The sequence below is a fragment of the Phalacrocorax carbo genome, chromosome 1, assembly GCF_963921805.1.
Source record: "Phalacrocorax carbo chromosome 1, bPhaCar2.1, whole genome shotgun sequence".
In the NCBI taxonomy this organism is placed as follows: domain Eukaryota; kingdom Metazoa; phylum Chordata; class Aves; order Suliformes; family Phalacrocoracidae; genus Phalacrocorax; species Phalacrocorax carbo.
Window position 1 is genome coordinate 102,012,172 of NC_087513.1, and position 17,029 is coordinate 102,029,200.

The 17,029-nt window shown below is 48.9% G+C and overlaps 1 protein-coding gene across 3 annotated transcripts in view; it reads left to right on the top strand.

Annotated features, from left to right (window-relative positions):
- The window catches only part of BCL9 (BCL9 transcription coactivator), a 60,147-nt gene that overhangs the window by 25,355 nt on the left and 17,763 nt on the right, over positions 1–17,029 (top strand). Inside the window, exon 1 of one of the 3 annotated variants that reach the window (XM_064469353.1) lies at positions 3,260–3,424. The exons of 1 other annotated variant lie outside the window; for it this stretch is intronic. The gene's annotated coding sequence lies outside the window, so the exon portion shown is untranslated. Of the gene's footprint in view, positions 1–3,259; positions 3,425–17,029 lie in introns of those variants that run through there. One more of the 3 variants, XM_064469345.1, reaches the window with a different exon arrangement.

A 17,029-nucleotide genomic window follows, 5' to 3' on the forward strand; every position in this document is an offset into this window, starting at 1 on the left:
GATTTCTCAGCTGAGAATCCCTGCCTTCGGAATTCACCGCTCCTGGCGGTTTGCTGTGGCAGATTCCCAAAGGTGGTGGGTGAAGTAGCAACTTAATTCTTGAGAGTGAAGCCAAACACCTTGATAGCTGCTATCCAGAGCCCTGAAGAGAGGAAGGAAGAGACATAAAGCCGTTGGAGGGGAGAGGCTTGGTGTGGTTATTTGAGACCGCTGCCTGCAGAGTTGCACAGTCATTTATAACTGCTTGAAATGTTGGGGGATGGGGTCGGGGGGGATGGGAGGGGAGTTGGAGGAACCACAGCATCTGCGAACTAGTAGGATTTTATGCTCCTTTTCCCCAGTCTAACTCTGCAAGGGACAAGACAGTGAAGTACCGGGTCAGAGGAGGGAGGAGAACAAAAAAGGCAGTCTGCTAACACCTCCTATTTTGTCGGTGCTGTTGCATGTGTCAGGACTGAAGCACAGGGTGGGATTTTCAAAGGTACCTTCAGGAAACGGAAGCTGGGTGCCTGGCTTCCTTAGGCTCCTTAGAAAAATCCCAGCCTCTGCTGCCCAGGGGAAACAAACTTCCTTTTAAGCAAACCACCATGGGTCCCTGATGTGGGTGAGAGCAGGACTGGGTCTTCTGTCTAAAGCACGGCAATGCGTATCTGTTCCTTACAGTGTGTTTCACTGCCTGGCTGGTCTACTGTGTACAGCTGCTGCTGTTGCAGCCTTTCCTGGGCTCAGTCCAGTGAGCCCTCTCTGGTACGGGATGCCTAGAGGAGAGGAGGAATTGTAGGTGTTCCATTAAAAAAGACCCATGTAAAAAAAGAGAAGGTTTATATGTCAGGTAAAGGAGCAGGCTGCAATAATGGTGACAGAAGGGGTGGTTCAAGTGGAGCTGGTCAGTTAGGTTTCACCAACACTTAAGCTTTAGAAAGCGCTACCGTAGTCCATGGAAAGGTATGGGTAGGGCTACAGGTAGGCTTCCAGCTCATCGGTGGATGAGTTGGAAGGACTGGCCAGACACCCCAACAGTTTCCACCTCCAGGTCATGGATCCTGGGAACTTGTAGCCCGAGGGACTCATCTGGAAACTAACAGAGAGAAGCAAGCAAGAGGCATCAGTGGGCTGAAAGTCGGTCCAGCGGGAAATGTTTAGGGGGTCTGGTCTGCAAATCAGAAGGGATTAAAAACCACTGTTAAGAAGCATCCCCCTCGAGGAAGAGTATCTTTCTCGGGTGAGAGGTGTGAATTAGCTACTGTTGCAGCACTCAGGAAGTTGTAAAGAGTTCCTTAACGACGTTATCGAGCGGGTATGGACAAGGGAAGGAGAAGAGAGGGACAAAAAGAGGGAAAGCCCCCGGGAGGGGGTTGAGAGAGCTGAGCAGAGAGAGGAGGTGGTTTTATCTGACAGAGCGATGCCCAGCCTCAGCGCTGAAAGGGTCTTCTCCCAAAGAGCTGGGTCATTTAAAAGAGGGAGTTGGAGAGGGTAAAGAGCGGGTCGTTTGAGGATAAAGGGAGAGGGAGAACACACTCTGCATTTCTATTCACTATTCTCGTATTGGCAAAACAGGTTATTCAGGCATCGCGGATATGCAAAAATGATCAGCCTGCTTTCCCTCGTTAGACTGCGGCGGTTCTGTGCATCTGTGTGTCACCCGTGGTTTGGAAAGCTCTTCCTTACAACCCACAAGATCGCCCATTTTATGAACGTTTTGTGGAGGTGAAGGAGGATTAGTGGATATTGAAAGCGCTCTTTTCACAGAGTAAGTCGCAGACTGAAAAGGGTGGGGGATTGCTACCAATCTTCAAAACTCTTACCTGCCAGCTGCTTTCAAACTATATTGGCGTTTAATCCCCCAAACATGGAGCATTTGTTCAGGATAGGGCCCCTGAGCATATTTAGGAGTTGATAGGTTGTGTCTGTTTGTCATTACTGTCTGGTTCCTCCCTGCTTAGCTGCAAGCTGCCGCTTAACCCGGCGCTTTCTCCCATCAGAAAAGGCCCTCAGATCTCCCAGAGCGGCTCCATCAACCCGCTGGCAGCCGGCGGGCAGAGCCAAATTGCTCAGCCACCAGGTAGGAGAAACGTGCTTCTCCTCCAGAGCTTCCCTCCCGCATTCCTCCCGCTTTGCCAATGCCCAGCCGTCCCCTTCCTTCTCCAGAAATACGTGGAAGGGAAATACCACCCTTGGTGCCAGCGGGCTGTGCTCCTCCGTAAGACACTGCCTACCCGCCGGGCAGCGCCCCGGGCAGTGCGTCTCTCGGGATGGCGGCGGTGCCCGGTGCCCGCCGCGCCTTCCCGCCCTTCAGAAGCCCCTCCTGAGGCGGCGGCGGTTCTACAGCCCGGGCAGTTGCGAGGCTCTGGGCGGGGGCCGCTGAGGGGGGCTGGCGGGGTACCCGCCTTCCCGCAGACCCGCCGCCGGCCGCCTCCCCCGGGGGCCTCGGGGCTTGGGGGCGGGGGGGCGTCCGTCCGCCCGCCCCCCTCAGAGCGGGGCCCACGCCGTTTCCGTTAGGGGTGCCATTGGGGGGCGGGCTCCGCGCGCCGCCTCAGGGGAGCGCGAGGTGCTCGCGCGGGGCGTGGCGTAGCGGGGGGGGGGGGGGCGCGCCGGCCCCTCCCCGGCTCACCGGGCGCCTCCCCTGCGGCTGCAGGCACTGGGGCGCGCGGAGCCCCCTCCCCACCCGCCACTGCCGCCGGCCCTCCCGGGGCGCGCGGGTGTGTGTGTGGGGGGAGGGGTCCTCCCGGCACTCAGATCGGCGGAGGGGAGTTGAGGGGGCGGCCCCTTTAAGAAGCGCCCTGGGCGCGCGGTCTCTTTAAAAGGCGAGGAGGGGGCGGGGTCATCGCGAGGCGGGGACAGGCTATGTTAAGGTAGGGGGCGGGGCCGGGGCGAGCCGGGCGGGGCGGGCGGCGCTTCCCGCCGGCCCGGGGGGCGCTCGCCGCGGCCGGCCTGTCCCTTTAAGAGCCTGGCTGGTACCACTGTGTGGGCGAGGGCGGGAGGGGAGGGACGCGGGCTCCGCCCTCTGCCTGGGGAGGGGCGGGGCGGGGGGCCGGGCGAGACCACTGCCCGGAACGGGGAGTAAGAGGCGGTCCCGCTGGCGGAGTGAGTAGGGGACAGTACCATTCCCGGGGCGGGGCGCGCGCGACGGGCGGTACCATTCCTCTCTCCGGGTTGCGGGACGCGGCGGGAAGGGGGGGCAAGGCGGGAGGGGGGGGAGCGGTGTGGGGGAAAGGGGGGGGGGGGGAGCGGGCGAGAGGGGCTGCGATGGGCGGTACCATGTGTGCGGGAAGGAGCGGGGGGGAGGCGCTGGCGGACAATGGAGCCTGTGTGTGTTTGCGGGAGGGGGAAGGACCCGCCGTCGCCGGGGGGAGACGCTGCGCCGCCCCCTCCCGCCCGGGGCTGAGAGGAGCCTCGGCCCCCGCCCCTCCCCCACGGCCCGGCGGTGAGTGAGGGGGAGGCGGCGCGGCGGGCACCGGGCCACCACCGGCACCGGCCGCCGCCGCCCGCCCGCCCGCCCGCCCAAACTTTGAGAGTTGGGGGAGGCTCGGGGGCGAGGGGGGGCCGGGGGGGCGCCGCGGGGTGGGGGGCGCCGCCAGCGGCTATGGGGAGGGCTGCCCCCGGGATGGCGGCGTCCCGGCGGTTCTGCTGGCGGCCCCCGGGGCTCGGCTCGGCTCCCTGGCGTGCCCCGGGGGCTCTGCCGCGCTGCGCGGAGGGGTGCGGGGCGCTCCGGGGGTCTGCTGCCTGGCGGGGGGTGCTCCGAGGTGCGGGGGGTGCCCCCGGGCTGCACTCGGTGGGGGGCCATGCGGGGTGCCCTGGCGTGCGGGAGGTGCGCTGGGGCTCCACAAATGGAGGGGTGGCGAGTCCTCCCGGGTGCAGGGGTAGCCCTGCAGGCCGTGCTCTGTGAGGGGCTCTGCGGGGTGCAGGGGGTGTCCCGGGGGCTGTGCTCTGGGGGGGGTGTGTGGGGTGCAGATGGTGCCTTGGGGGTTGTGCTCTGTGGGGGGGGGGGATGCGCGGGGTGGCCTTGGGGTGCACGGGAAGCCCTGGAGGTTGTTCTGTAGGGGCATATGGAGTGCTTTGCATTGCATTGTGGTGCAGGGGATGCCCTGGGGGCTGCGCTGTATGGAGGGTTGTAGGGGATGCTCGAGAGGTGCTGGGTGGATGGATGTGTGGGGTGGCCTGGCTTGGACTGTGGGTGGTGCACGGGATGCCCCAAGAGCTGTGTTCCACGGAGGAGCGTGTGGGTTGCTCTGTGGTGCAGGGGATGCTCTAGGGCTTCTGCTGCACGGAGGGATGCGTGGGGTGCTCGGGGAGTGCGTGGGATGGCCACGTGGCTGTGCTGTGTGGGGTGCCCTAGGTTGTGCTGGGGGCACTGGGTGCTCGCGTGGCTGTGCTGTGGGGTCCTGTGGGTTGCAGCACTAGGGTGCCCTGGAGGCTGTGCCGTATGAGTGGGTGCGTGGAGCGCTCTGTGCTGCGCTAAGGTGCACTGATGAGCTTGGGGCGCCCTAGGGGCTCTGTTCTATGGAGGGGACGGTGTTGCGTGGATTAGAGAGGTAGTTATGAGGCTTTAATCCTAGCGAGGGATTGGGATGTAGGATATGATAAGAGGGACTGCAACACCAGGGCTAGGCTGTTGGGACTGGGGGTGTGGGCTGTCCTAGGAGAAAGAAGCTGGGTGTGTGGACTCTGTGGTGGAGCTGAAGTGAGGGGCTGGAACACAAATGTCTATGGTAGGGATGTAGGGAGTGGGGTACGAGCTGAAGCATGCAGTGAGGGGATGAGAGGTGGTATGTGGGACATTAGGTCATCTGGGATGTGCTGTGAGGAAGGGATGGGGGCTTTGTTGCAGGAAGGCTTGAAATATGGATGTCTGCAGGAAGGGATGTGGAGAGATGGATGGAGAAATGTGGAGTATGAGGTATGCTGGGGAGAAATCAGTTGATACACGAGGGGATGGATGTAATGGTGGAAGGGTGTGGGGAGCTGGGACTTGAGTGATTGGGAGAAAGGCATATGGGAGTGGGACTGTGGTATGGGGAAGCACTGGGAGCCAGAATATGGGGTAGGAAGTGCTTTTGGCATGAGGGAGGTGGTGCACATGGTCGTAAAGGGAATTGTAGGGGCCCAGAGCTGGGAAGTAGTGTAGGATAGTTCAGGGGAGCAGGAATCCAGGGAAGCTAAGCATGTAGTGTTGAACTGACATGTGGGATAGTTGTGCATGAGGAGTTTGCGGGATACTAGAAGTATGGGAGGGGATCTTGTATATAGGGATTGTGGGGAAGAGCAGTATCTGACAAGGCAGCGGAAATGTGTTTATTTGGAAGTGTTTCTGCTAGGTAGAGAGGAGGCACTGTGCGCGTGTGCATGAGAGGGAGTCTGTGGTGTATGGGAGGCTGTCAGTGGGATGGGAGAGGCTAAATCTGTAGAGATACTGCAAGTTCATGAGCTTAAAGGTTGGACGATGACGGGGTGAGGGGGGGAACAACACTGGAGACCCTTAGGTGGAGGTGCTTAGGGAAATGATGGGACAGGTGGATGCATGCAAACAGCAAGGCTCTGCCTCTAGGATGAGAGAGTGCACCCTGTATTTCTGTGCTGTCCAGCTTCCTGTCCATGAGGCTGCTGTGTGGATGCTGGGTCTAAAAAGGTCTCTGACAAATGAACGTTTGGGATGTGGAAGGTGGGTGTTACTCTGGGAGGGCAGACAAAGCATGAGGACACAGATGGGAAGAATCCAATGTGGCAGTCAGTTGTGGGTTGTTGTTTGGGCATAAAGTATTAAGGTGGGACGATTACATGGTTAGTGGTTTAATAGTAAACAAAATGAGAAATCAGGAAATCGTCATGCAGCAAAGAAAGTATGAAATAATAAGTGGCAGTAGGGAGCTGACTGGAACAGTTCAAAGCCCATGAATGTGAAAGGGAAGATGCTTTTATTCTCCAGATGCCAAACCTAACTGGGACTATGAAACTGGTCTGGAAATAACCACGAACCTCACTTTCTGGGAGAGGAGCATCAAGTCATATAGCTCTTACCTTGTAAAGTAACATCTCTTTAATTTGGGCATTAGACTCACTGACCTTGGGGCAGAAGAGAAAAGGTTGTGCCAAGTCAAGTTTGTCTCATTAAGCCTCCCTGTTGGTGACTAGTTGTTCCGCTGTCAAAATACTATTGGAGGAAGCAGGGGAGATAGGTCTTCCAGTTCTGAGGGGTTCCAGTAACATTTTTATTTTCCTTGAAAGTATTTTGTCCTCGATTTCTCCATGAAAAACCCACACAGACATCATAGGATGCTCTGAAGCATCCTTAAATGTATCAAGCTTTAAATGCAGGAGGGAAAAAAAGTGAGGTAGATTTTTTTCCTCTTCTGTTTTGCTGAAAGATAATATTTGGTCAGTCATTGCTCAAAATATTACAAAGACAGGTGTTGGAAAACTAGGCAAGGCATTACCTGAAATCAAATAATAAAAAAAAAAAATCACAGGGTATGGAATGAAATTAACATACCTAAATAACTTTGTTCCTGTCGTCTTTTTCTTTACCTCTCTCCTGCTTTATATTAGGGCTGTAATGCCCGATTGCTGTCTACAGTGGGGTGTTACAGGTGTTGAACTGATGAAGTTAAGTAGAGGCTAACACACAGGGTTTTTTTGTGTTCAACCTATGCTCGCAGCAGAGCTGTGCTAGCAGAAGTGCACATGCCCGTACCCCATAGCAGACCAATCTGCTTTCTCCTGGGGATCACAGGGATTGCTTTGGTGGGATTTTATAACCATTTTGGACAAGCTGGCATGGTGTCTCTGTTGTGTGGTGATGTGTTTTGGTTTGTGTTTTTTTTTTTTTTTTCTAACAGTGATCGCTAAAGAGATTATTTTTAATGAATGTGTCCTTTTTTTCTTACTCGGAGCATAAAAATGGCTCAAGGGCTCATATTCTTTCCCTGTCTCCCTTGCTGGCCCCTCCTCAAACAACAAAAGAAAGGCAGCTTTCTTTTTTTAACTTGGAGTTAGCAACGATGTCAGTTTTGGGATTTGGGAAGTTTTCCAGTGGGGTGGGTGCGTTCGTTTTTTGTTGTTGTTGATCTGTTTTTTGGGTGGTTTTTTTTTTTTGTGGAGAGGGGTCTGGGGATCTTGGGTCTCACTGCACTGTTGTGAACTCTTAACACCTTAATTGAAGGGGTGGAGATGCTGAATCACTAACAAAGACCTCCTTTATCCAAAATGTTAATCAATCATTGACGTTAAATAAGTGTGAACAAAACCAAACAAAAAAAACCCCACCCTAAACAAGTCTTTGTCTAAGCCCCCCTCCTGCTCAGCTGCTCATCTGTGGTCAGGTTAACATTAGAAATTCTTCTGGGGGGTGTTTTGTGTGTGTATATAAGTAGTTGGTTTTTGCAATGTTTGGTAAAAGTTCTATTGCTGACTTGCCAGGGTAGTTTTCCCAATACAGATTATTTAGTTTATAGATGCAGTAAACGTATCTTGGGAGAAACTGCGGTCTCCTCTGGTGTGAGGAAAGTAGCTAGGCTATGACAGTGATGTTGTAACTATCTTTTTATGGGCTAGGGGTGTGTGTCTAGGTGCCTTTTCAGATTTTTTTTTTTTTTCTTTTGGGGAGGTGCTTTGCTTTCCTCTCTTGTGATCGGTCAACACAGCCTTCTAAGCTAGGCAGGACCTGAATTTTTATGTGAAAGAAAAAGAAATAGGTTTCTGTTCCTACAACCAGAAACTTTATAGATCACTTCTGTATATGATGAATACAAAGGGTGTGGACTCTTTCTTCCCTGTGCTCCCACCCCCCTCTTACATTTCATCTTTACAGTTCATGTACTTGGATTGTTTTCAGTTAGGGTTAGCCCACAGCCAGAGAAACTACATTTGTCACTAAATATCCAAATATAGAAACTAAGGCAACTATAAGCCCCAAGGCTAAAATATTAATATGCAACAGCTTTTTCTGAATGGTTTATATGTTTGAGGTAGATAATAATGGAGTACCTTTGATCCGTATTTCCTAGCTATTCAAAGCCTTGCTACTCTGATATATGTTGACTTTCCAAACCTATTTCTATATGTTTCTTTCTAGATTTTTTTCCCTCTTGAGTTCCTCACATGCTGTACCAATTCTGTTGTCTTACAAACTCTGCCTATGGCTTAGGAATTTTCTTGGTCTTTTATAAATTCAGTGGGGGTGGGGGGAAACCAAACCATAACAACTTTATCCTGCAGAGCAATTTACACTCAAGTGAGTATTCAAACTAATGCCCATCTTAAATGTCAGCTCTGTTACCTAGCAGGGTTTGCTCTCTTCTGTTTTCTAGAAGTTTACCAGAATTTCTTCAGAGCAATGCAGGCAGCCTTCATAAAATCCTTCTATCTAGTTTGCATGGCCTTGGACTTCACAGAAATCTCTGTGCCTTGGTAAGGTCTGTGGTCTGTTTACATAGATACAAAGTCCTTTAACCCAGCAAGATTTGCTATGGGCTTGGATTTCCTGCTTACAAGCTCTGCTGGAGTCCCTCTAGTCTTCCTGCTGGCAAAATGAAGGTGTTAACTCAGGTTTTCAGAGCAATTTGTGAATGGAAGGAGATTTCATTGCTGAATTTTTGTCTGAGCACTGCTCTGCCTATTGTATTTAAAATAGCTTTCCCTCTGTACCTTTACTTGTCTGTTAAGGTTTGGTTGTTTTTGGTTCCCCCCTCCCCCATTTTAAAAGTTTAATCATTTTGGAGCCAGACCTGCTTTGTGGTGGGGACTATACAAGCACAGAAGAACAGGAACCTTATTCATAATTTGGAATTCCAGATAATGCTGAAGAACTTGAGCAAAAATACCCATCTTTTGGGAAATTTCTGAAGAGTTGCCTTTAAGACCATGTGGTCTTAAAAATGCTAGTGAACTCAATGACAGTAGCAAAACACAAGGTGACATTTCGATGTGTGCTGAATACAAACAAACTGTTCCAATGTTGACTTTAATATATATTTTTTTTTGAAGAAGCGGGGTTGTACATTGTGGCTATACCCTCACCCACAGGCCTAGCTGCCCTCTGTTAACATGCTCATGAGCATTTCTTTCAGTGCTAGAGTTGGCTTTTGAGGAGACCTTGGCGCTTGCCCGTTTTGACTCTGCACCGCCCCTCTGTATGTGCTGGTACTGCTGCTGGAGCAGCTGTATGCTGAAACAGATCAAGGAACTGATCTGGATTATAAATAGCTTGGCAAAAAAAAAAAAAGGCTATACTTACCCTGCATCAGTTTGCCAAACTGGTTCACTGTTTGGCCATGCAGACGGCTGTATGGGTGCATCAGACAGTGTGGTGCGGGGCTGGAAGTAAATATTGGTAGCAGCAGTTTTTTACGCTGGTGTTGCTGCCAAGAGGAATGCTCATCTAACTGTACCCCTAAGAGTCTGCTAAACTTGCTAAATGTTATTTACACCTATTTGTTACAGCTTCCCTTGCCTGAGAACAGCTCCTTCAGCTTACCTTGTTCTTTTTGCCAAAAATGTTTCTCATCTCTGAAGAGATACGCAACGTATGAAAAGAGAAACCCTCTTTAAGAAGCTCTAATCAGGGCAAAAAGAAGAGAATGGTGGTTTTGCTATGGAAAAGTTTATGCTGCTTCGAGACTGTCTGATGACAGAGAACATATAGCGTAAATTGATGATAGACTATTTAGTATGGTTGCGATTAAGCAGTGGAACTCATGCTGTGAGAATCATCAGGAGCAAGAATTCAGCAAGAGTTAAAAAGGATCAGATGTCTGTAAGAATATGAAGAATGTTCAATTATCATAATCAGTGACAGTAGAAATTTTGGAAGAGGTATTAAGCCTATGGTCTAAACCTTGATTTTTAGAAGCACATCTGCTAGAGTAGAATATATTGGGAAAGAGAGGGAGGGAGTAACTTGTGCCTGTGTGTGCTGTGGGGTTCTTGCACATTTCTCTGGACACTGGATTGAGATCAGTGTGTGAGATGTACCATTAAGCTGCATAGGCTTCTGGTTAGATCCTGGTGACCCATCCTGAAATCCAGTCTGAGCTACCAAACTGTGGCCACTGAAAAGTGAACTGCTGCTACCTGACTTTTTATGTTTTACTCCTCCTGGGTTGTTCTTACCTGCTCTTTGGCAGAATCAGATCTCAGCGCTCTGTTTTTGATCTACTTTGACAACACTCATTGAATTTATTTTAAAGACTGTTATGAAATTGCAGTTTACTACATCTGAAGAATAAATATTATCTCTTTAGAGTATATAGATGTGCTCCAAGATCCTTTTTTTTAAGACAGGCTTAAAAGCAGAGGTGAGCTTTTCCTTGTTTGGCCTCTGAGAAGGAGCTTGTGGAATAGGGAAAGGAGAAGAAAAGTGGAACTGTAAGGTGGTTGGCTTGTTTGTTTTTAAAGCCTAGGCAGAATCAATGAAATTGTTTTGAAGGGATGAAAATGGGAAGTGCTTTACCAGAAACATTTCTTTTGACGAAGCAGGGCTGAGAGGTGGTGGAGTGATGTCCTCTGAGAGTTCACTGAAAATTGGGTGCTGTAGTCTTGAAAACAATACTGACTTTAAGTGCTCCTTAGTGGTACAATCTACGGCAAAAAGAGTGTATGACATAAGCAGTAATTTAGCTGCACATAGAATTAAGGGAGAGCTTGCTGCTTTCTGTATTGAGTTCAGAGCAGCTGTGACTCGGGCATGGATAGCCATACAGCTGCCTGCTCAACTCCTAGCATTTGCAGTTACTCTGAGCTGGTTGTCCCGTTTTCATGGCTGTGTAGCTTCTTGAGAAAGCAGTGCCTCTGTATTCTTGCTACTTAGCTTTCTGGTGGGGCTGCCTGTGTAGCAGCAGAGCAAGGGAGCTTTAAATCACTCACCCATCTTGTCACCGGATGGTCCCCATGTGCCTGTTGTTGTCCTCTATGTCTTCTGAGCAAAAGGTGCCAATATCCGTTTTACCGTATCAGTAGGGCAGCTGGGGCCCATGGGCTCTTTTAAAACTGGGTTAGGTTGGATTTGGTGGTGAATTTGAGAATGGAACCTGGCTCTTAACATGCCTCCGATTTACCTACTCAGGCATGTTACTTATGCTCTATAAATTGCTTTAAATCTCTAAGTCTGCTTGTGTCTGTTGCATGAAGCCATCTTTGCAACTTTGCAGTGTGTATAGAATTATGCAAAACCTGAAGGAAAATTCTGGTTTAGTGGTTCACTGATAAAAACACCAGGTAAGATCAAGCAGTAGACCCTGTTTCAGGTTGCTCAGAGCTACGCGCTCCGCATTTTGCGAAACTGACTTCTTTAGGTGGCTTGGTATCTCTGTACTACTGCCTGTGAAATGGCAGTATTTTATCTATGTACCAATCTGGTTTTGTCTGAGGATTGATTAGAAACGTATTTGCAGTGTAATGTGAAATAAAGCTGTAGCCTGTTAAGGTGAGCAGCCACAGCGTCTACAGTGAGAGGTGTTATGATAGAGAGTTCAGGCAGTCTTATGTATGGAGAAACTCTTCCTGGAGCTTTGGTAGTGGAATTGATGTTTTCCACCATGTTTCATATGTATGTATGAGAAGGGAGTAAAGAACTTCAGGCCAAAATGGCTTGACAGCTTGTTAGCAAGAAAATGCTTTCTTCTGTCTCTGTAAAAAAAAAAAATAAAAAATTAACCTTCTTGTGGTTGGGGATAGAAAGTTGAAACTGTCAGGCAAATAGCCACCATCCAGCAGAAATGCTTCTGAATGTTCTTGTGAAAGCCAGCTTTGATTTGACAGTTATGAGTCTTTGAAAATAGCGCTCTGTTTATACAGTACAGTAAATACTTTGAAGTATGTTAGGCTTTGCTGTACGTGCGTGGCTAACTAGAAGAATATTAAACGTGTACATCTTGTGTTGAGTGAGGGAGGATCCCGCAGCAATTGGAATTGCATGCTCTTCATACTTTTATAAGAACATGTCAAAGCAGTAGATCTGATAATAGACCTGATTATACAATTGCTTAATTTCTTGTCAAAATAACATTTTTACATGCAGTGTTTTGAGATCTTTTTGGTGACCTCATGTTATTTATTAAATGTCAGTTTTTCATCCCAACAGCTTTGATATAATCATGTAGCATCGTGGAGTACTGTGTGCACGCAGTCTTTGCTTGCTGGATTCTTTGAAGTGCCTTACTCCTTAGAAGAGTCATTGCTCTGTTGAGGATCCTACATTTAACAACTAGGAAGCCAGTTAACGGAAGCACTGCACTGTGTCACTAAAGGTCGTGCTACAGCTGACATGCCTAATGTGGGTCTGAAAGCAAAGAAATGAGAGGTTCAGCGTACCAGGAACGCATACCCCTTGACACACATCTTGCCCAGCGGTGAGCTGCATGGGATATAGTAATTCTTCAGCCCTGCCCCTGTGGGAATGCCGGCTTTGCAGTGCTGAGCTCCCTAGGTGTGAGCGTCTGGTGCTATAAAACAGCAGGAGGGCTCGTGTAAGGGAGAAGAGCAAAGGGATAGCTGGCGGTGGTGGTCCCGAATGAAAACTGGTCTCACAGGCAGCACTGGAAGGTAGCAGTGCTTAGGAAAGCCTTGAAAAACTGCTCGTTTGGGATGAGAGAGAGACCAGACACCTGTTAAGGTGAAGGTTAACATGAAGGAAGGTGTGTGGGTGGCCCCCAGCAGTTCTGACAGGCCTCATGTGTGATGTTCCCTTGCAGCGTACTGGGGAATTACTGCTTGCTGTAGCACTGGGTTTTACTCGGAGGAGGTCTGGCCTGTACTGACCCATCCCAGCCCCACTTAGCTTATGAAAACTGACAAGACTGCAGCCTGAGGAGTTATGCCTGAGGACTGTTTCTTATCTTTTGTTCTGGAAGCCTAGTGAAGGGATGCTGAAATGAAAAGAAAAGGCACTCGGTTTTTTCTGTGCTGACCTGATAGGTGGCTTGTTTCTCCCAAGCCTTCTGCTTAAACAGTGTGGTGTTACTACATGTTGAAGAACAAACTGGTGTCTCCTCAGTCCTGTCTTCCCATCCATTATTTCCACATCCTTTTTTTTTTTCCTCCCCTATTCTCCACTAACCTCTCCACAGATTAGTTGCTGAAAAATGGGCTGCTGGCAAGCTTGATACAGGTGTCTCTTACCTATGGTGGTTGATGCTGATGTCTCTATTTAAATTTAGAAAAACCCAGAGAAGTAAGGGAAAAGAGGTTGCCTCTGGCTCTGAACACGTTACCTACTTCCCGAAAAGTAGATGAAGTTTTGACAGAAGGCAAAACTATGAAAGCAGCTTGCGGATAGCTCCTGTTATCCACTGGACTCCTGCATGTAATGCTAACTGGTGCCGGGGCTGTTAACTGCTAACACGATGTAGTAAGCTGAGGAAGCCTGTCATATATTAGGGAAATACTGTTAAAACTTTTCTTGAAAAATCCCTTATTGCTAGAGCTTTTGATCTTTATCAGTGTTAACAATAGTAGGAACTCTAGAGCAGACAGGCTGCTGCCAAGGTAAGTGACGCTCCATGTAAAGTGCTTAAAACTCCAGTTGTAATGTACATAGACTGCTCCCAGCATTGCTAACATAGGTGGAGCTGAACTGATGTTGGCAGCTGTGCTGGAGTATGCCAAGGCTGAGCTGAGGCTAGCCTGACGTTGTAGCGCACTATGGGTTATGCGACAGTGTGCCTAATGCCCTGGCAGCAGTCTGGCCCACCTGCACCTGCCGCTAATGCTGGCAAAGTTGAAATGGTGTGAGCAGCAAGGGGAACTGTTCACAGCGTTCCGGTACAGAAGCAGATAGTTGTAGCTTAGGCTTTGGGGGCTTTTTTAGGGTTTTTCTTTCACCTTTTTTCCCCAAACTGATTTCTGGAATTGTGGCATAATATGCTGACGTTGTTCTAGTCCCAGGTGGACCAAGTAGTTCAGGTTTGTGGCCCCTTCCCCCCCTATAGTAACTGCTGGGAAATTGAAAGGGGTGTCAAGTGTCTGGCTGTGTACACTTTGAATCTGCTTACCAGTGTCCATAAATGTCTGGCTCCTCCATTGCTTTGGGCAAGGAGTGTGGAAAGAGTTGTACAAAATCAGAAACTGTGTAGGACTGCCGTTCATGCCCATTGTATTAAAAATATGCTGAAGTGGTGTTAGATGCTCTAAAAATAAAGTTTAACGGACATCTAGTTGTCGTCTTGACAAAAAGTTAGTGTTACTCACAGGTCTTAAAAGTGACGGTTACAAGTTTAGTGGACAACATGCCTGTTGCGAAAGATTATTTTAGAATTACTTCTGTAAATACCTAAAAAGAATAATTACTCAGCCATGGCTACTTTTGGTTATCCATGTGCTTGTCAGAAGGAGAAAGGAAGAGACAAGTCGGTGGAGATACCATTGTCTGACAGCAGGGCATGGTTATGTGAGAACTGTCATAAAACACTTCACAAACCCAAAGGCTCAGAGAATATTGTGCTTTGTCAGTGATTGTCTTGACTACACTCTCTAAGGATGGAGAGCAAAAGTTTGGACTTCTGTGGCTGTCCCTGTTTTGAATGGAATTTCAGGAGAGACCGGTTCTCTGGGAAATGTCCATATGTGTGGTGGTAGGAGCTGGGGGGGAAGCGTGGGAGAAAGAGTATCTGCACTGTCTTACTTGGGATACGTGGATGGGCAGGCACAGGTAGGCTCAACAGAGCTACGTTTATATGACCACATGTACAGAACTTGCACGGGGATGATTAAGTATATTATGGTTTCTGGGAGGTTTATCCTGTGGTCCTAAATTCTTAAATTAATGAGCTACTTGAAGGAACTTATCTTCCTTGTAATGGCATGGAGTCTTGCCTGCTCTTTCCCTGTCAATGTGCTTGTAGGTCATCAAGGTGTTAATTTTAAGTGAGCCTATCTTTGCTTGGTGAGCCACTTTCTCTGTGCTTGAAGGCATGGAGGTAGTTGTGGGCAATAACCTGCCCGTGTTTTAGAGGTTAACAGAGAGGTGCGTACACACCATGTGTACAATAAGAGTTATTTCCTCTGTGACGGTTGTATGGAGCCTGGTGAGTTTGTGTAGTCCTCACATTCATGTAGCACAATGAGTTTACGGAACAAGTTCTTGATTCTTCTTTGATTCACAGTCATGTCTGGTGCAAGACCACAAGCAGAGAGGTAATGCTGTGCAGGCTTGGGGTTAGCAGTGATTTCTCTGATGTGCATAAGGAGAAATTCTTGGCTTTGGGAAACTGTGAGGGCTTTGTGTATGCCATCATTTTTAACTGCCGAGATAGAAATGTAGAAGAGTCCATACTGTTTCAGGGTAAGTTAGGACCATCTGGAAATTAGTCACTGGCTGCAAGGTGCTATCCAATCAGCTTAGTATTAACAAGTTAGCACTTGATATTGAGCAAATTATAAGTAAACAGGATTTGTGGCTTACTAGGGAATGACAGAACATGGTATTTTCCCCAAATCAGCAGCTGTTTTGGGTAGAGTATGCTCCATGTACCAGATGAGGTGCCCCTGGTGTAAGCGGGCACTGCCTTTCTGGCAGATAGAGCACATGAGCAAATCAGCTGAAAGTCTACTGCGTGATAACTGTGTAGTTTGATTAAAGGATGAGGTCTGCAAACCCTGCAATGAAAAGAGCCAGGACATGTTCTCAGGCCATCTACTGATGACTTGCTTGGACAAGCAGAGTTGTATTGGGTCCAGATAACATACATATTGATACTGTGTCTTTAGCCCCAGCAGTTCTTTAGGTACCCGATGTACTTTCTGCCCTTGTTTAAGAAAAAGGGCAGAGGCACCTGGCAGGAGAAGGATGCAAGTATGTTTAAACAACCAGCTTAAGCCTATCCATGCCTGTGCTGGCAGTTGCTGCTGCCTCCTTCATGCCAGCGTCAGTGAGCATGTGGCCAGCTTGTTGGCTGAAAGAGGAAGCTTGTCTCCTGAAAATTAATTATATCGTATCTAGAGTTAGTTTTGAGCTGGGTCACAAGTGCTAGCGATGGCTGCAAGGGATAGAGTTGGATAGACTTTGGCTGGTTGAAATTGCTTTCCTGGGTCCAGCACGCACTTGGTGTACAGAAGGTAAGGGGGCATTTTTGACAAACCTGTTTGAATGCTGGCACATCCAGTACTAATTGTATGACAAGCACATGCTTTATGCATTCATGGGGAAGGATAAGGAGGACAGCTTTTGCTAAGAGGTAGGGGTAGATTTAAAGGTGTGGTTATAAGCCCTTAGTAGGGGCCATATATAGAAATTGGGACCGGTTCAAGGGATTGAAGAGTGTCCCATGTCCCTGTATCATCAAGCATCTTGGTGAGATGTGTTGGGTGTAGAATACTTATGTCAATTTATCAATTTACTTTTACTTTCATGTGGTCTTAAGGGAGTCTGATGGTTCAATAAAAGCATTGAATAACACTTCCTGCATTGTCCTTGTTTCCTGGTTGCACTCTTTACCAGTGAGATATATAATCAAGTACTTTATTAAACAGCATCTTATTAAAAGTAACGTGTAGTTCAGCTGCAAGTGTGCAAAAGAAGCAAATGCTTAACAAAACTGGTAAGCGCAGCACGTGGTGAAAACCAGTGGTAGCTCTTAGGGTGTCGTGGAGTCACCTTTTGCCAGTGCAGCTGTTCTCCCTCTTATTTTGTTGAATGAGGGTCGGAGAAATAGGATGTGCCCCTCCCAGTAAAATTGCGCTGAAGGAGAGCGTCAGTTGATTCATTGCCTTACCCCACCTCTCCAGTCGCACGAGGCATCCTCTGGTGGATGCGCATGCAGAGGTTTGCTTCCTGGTGGCTGTCAGGATGAGCAGTTGCTCAAAAAGCTCCCGTGGCTGGTGCTGCTGTTCTTGGTCCCTCCTGAAGCTGCTCCTCTTCCTGGAGCAGTCTCTTACTCTGCCCTCTCTCTTCTTTCTCTCCCACTCCACTGTCAAGAGCTACAATTCAGGGTGCTGGCTCAGCTTGCATTCAAAGTTGTCATTTGTTTTCTGTAGCAGCTGGTCTCTAGCCTTTTTTTCTTTTTCCATGCTGACTTTGGGCTCTCACCACCCTCAGTCCAGC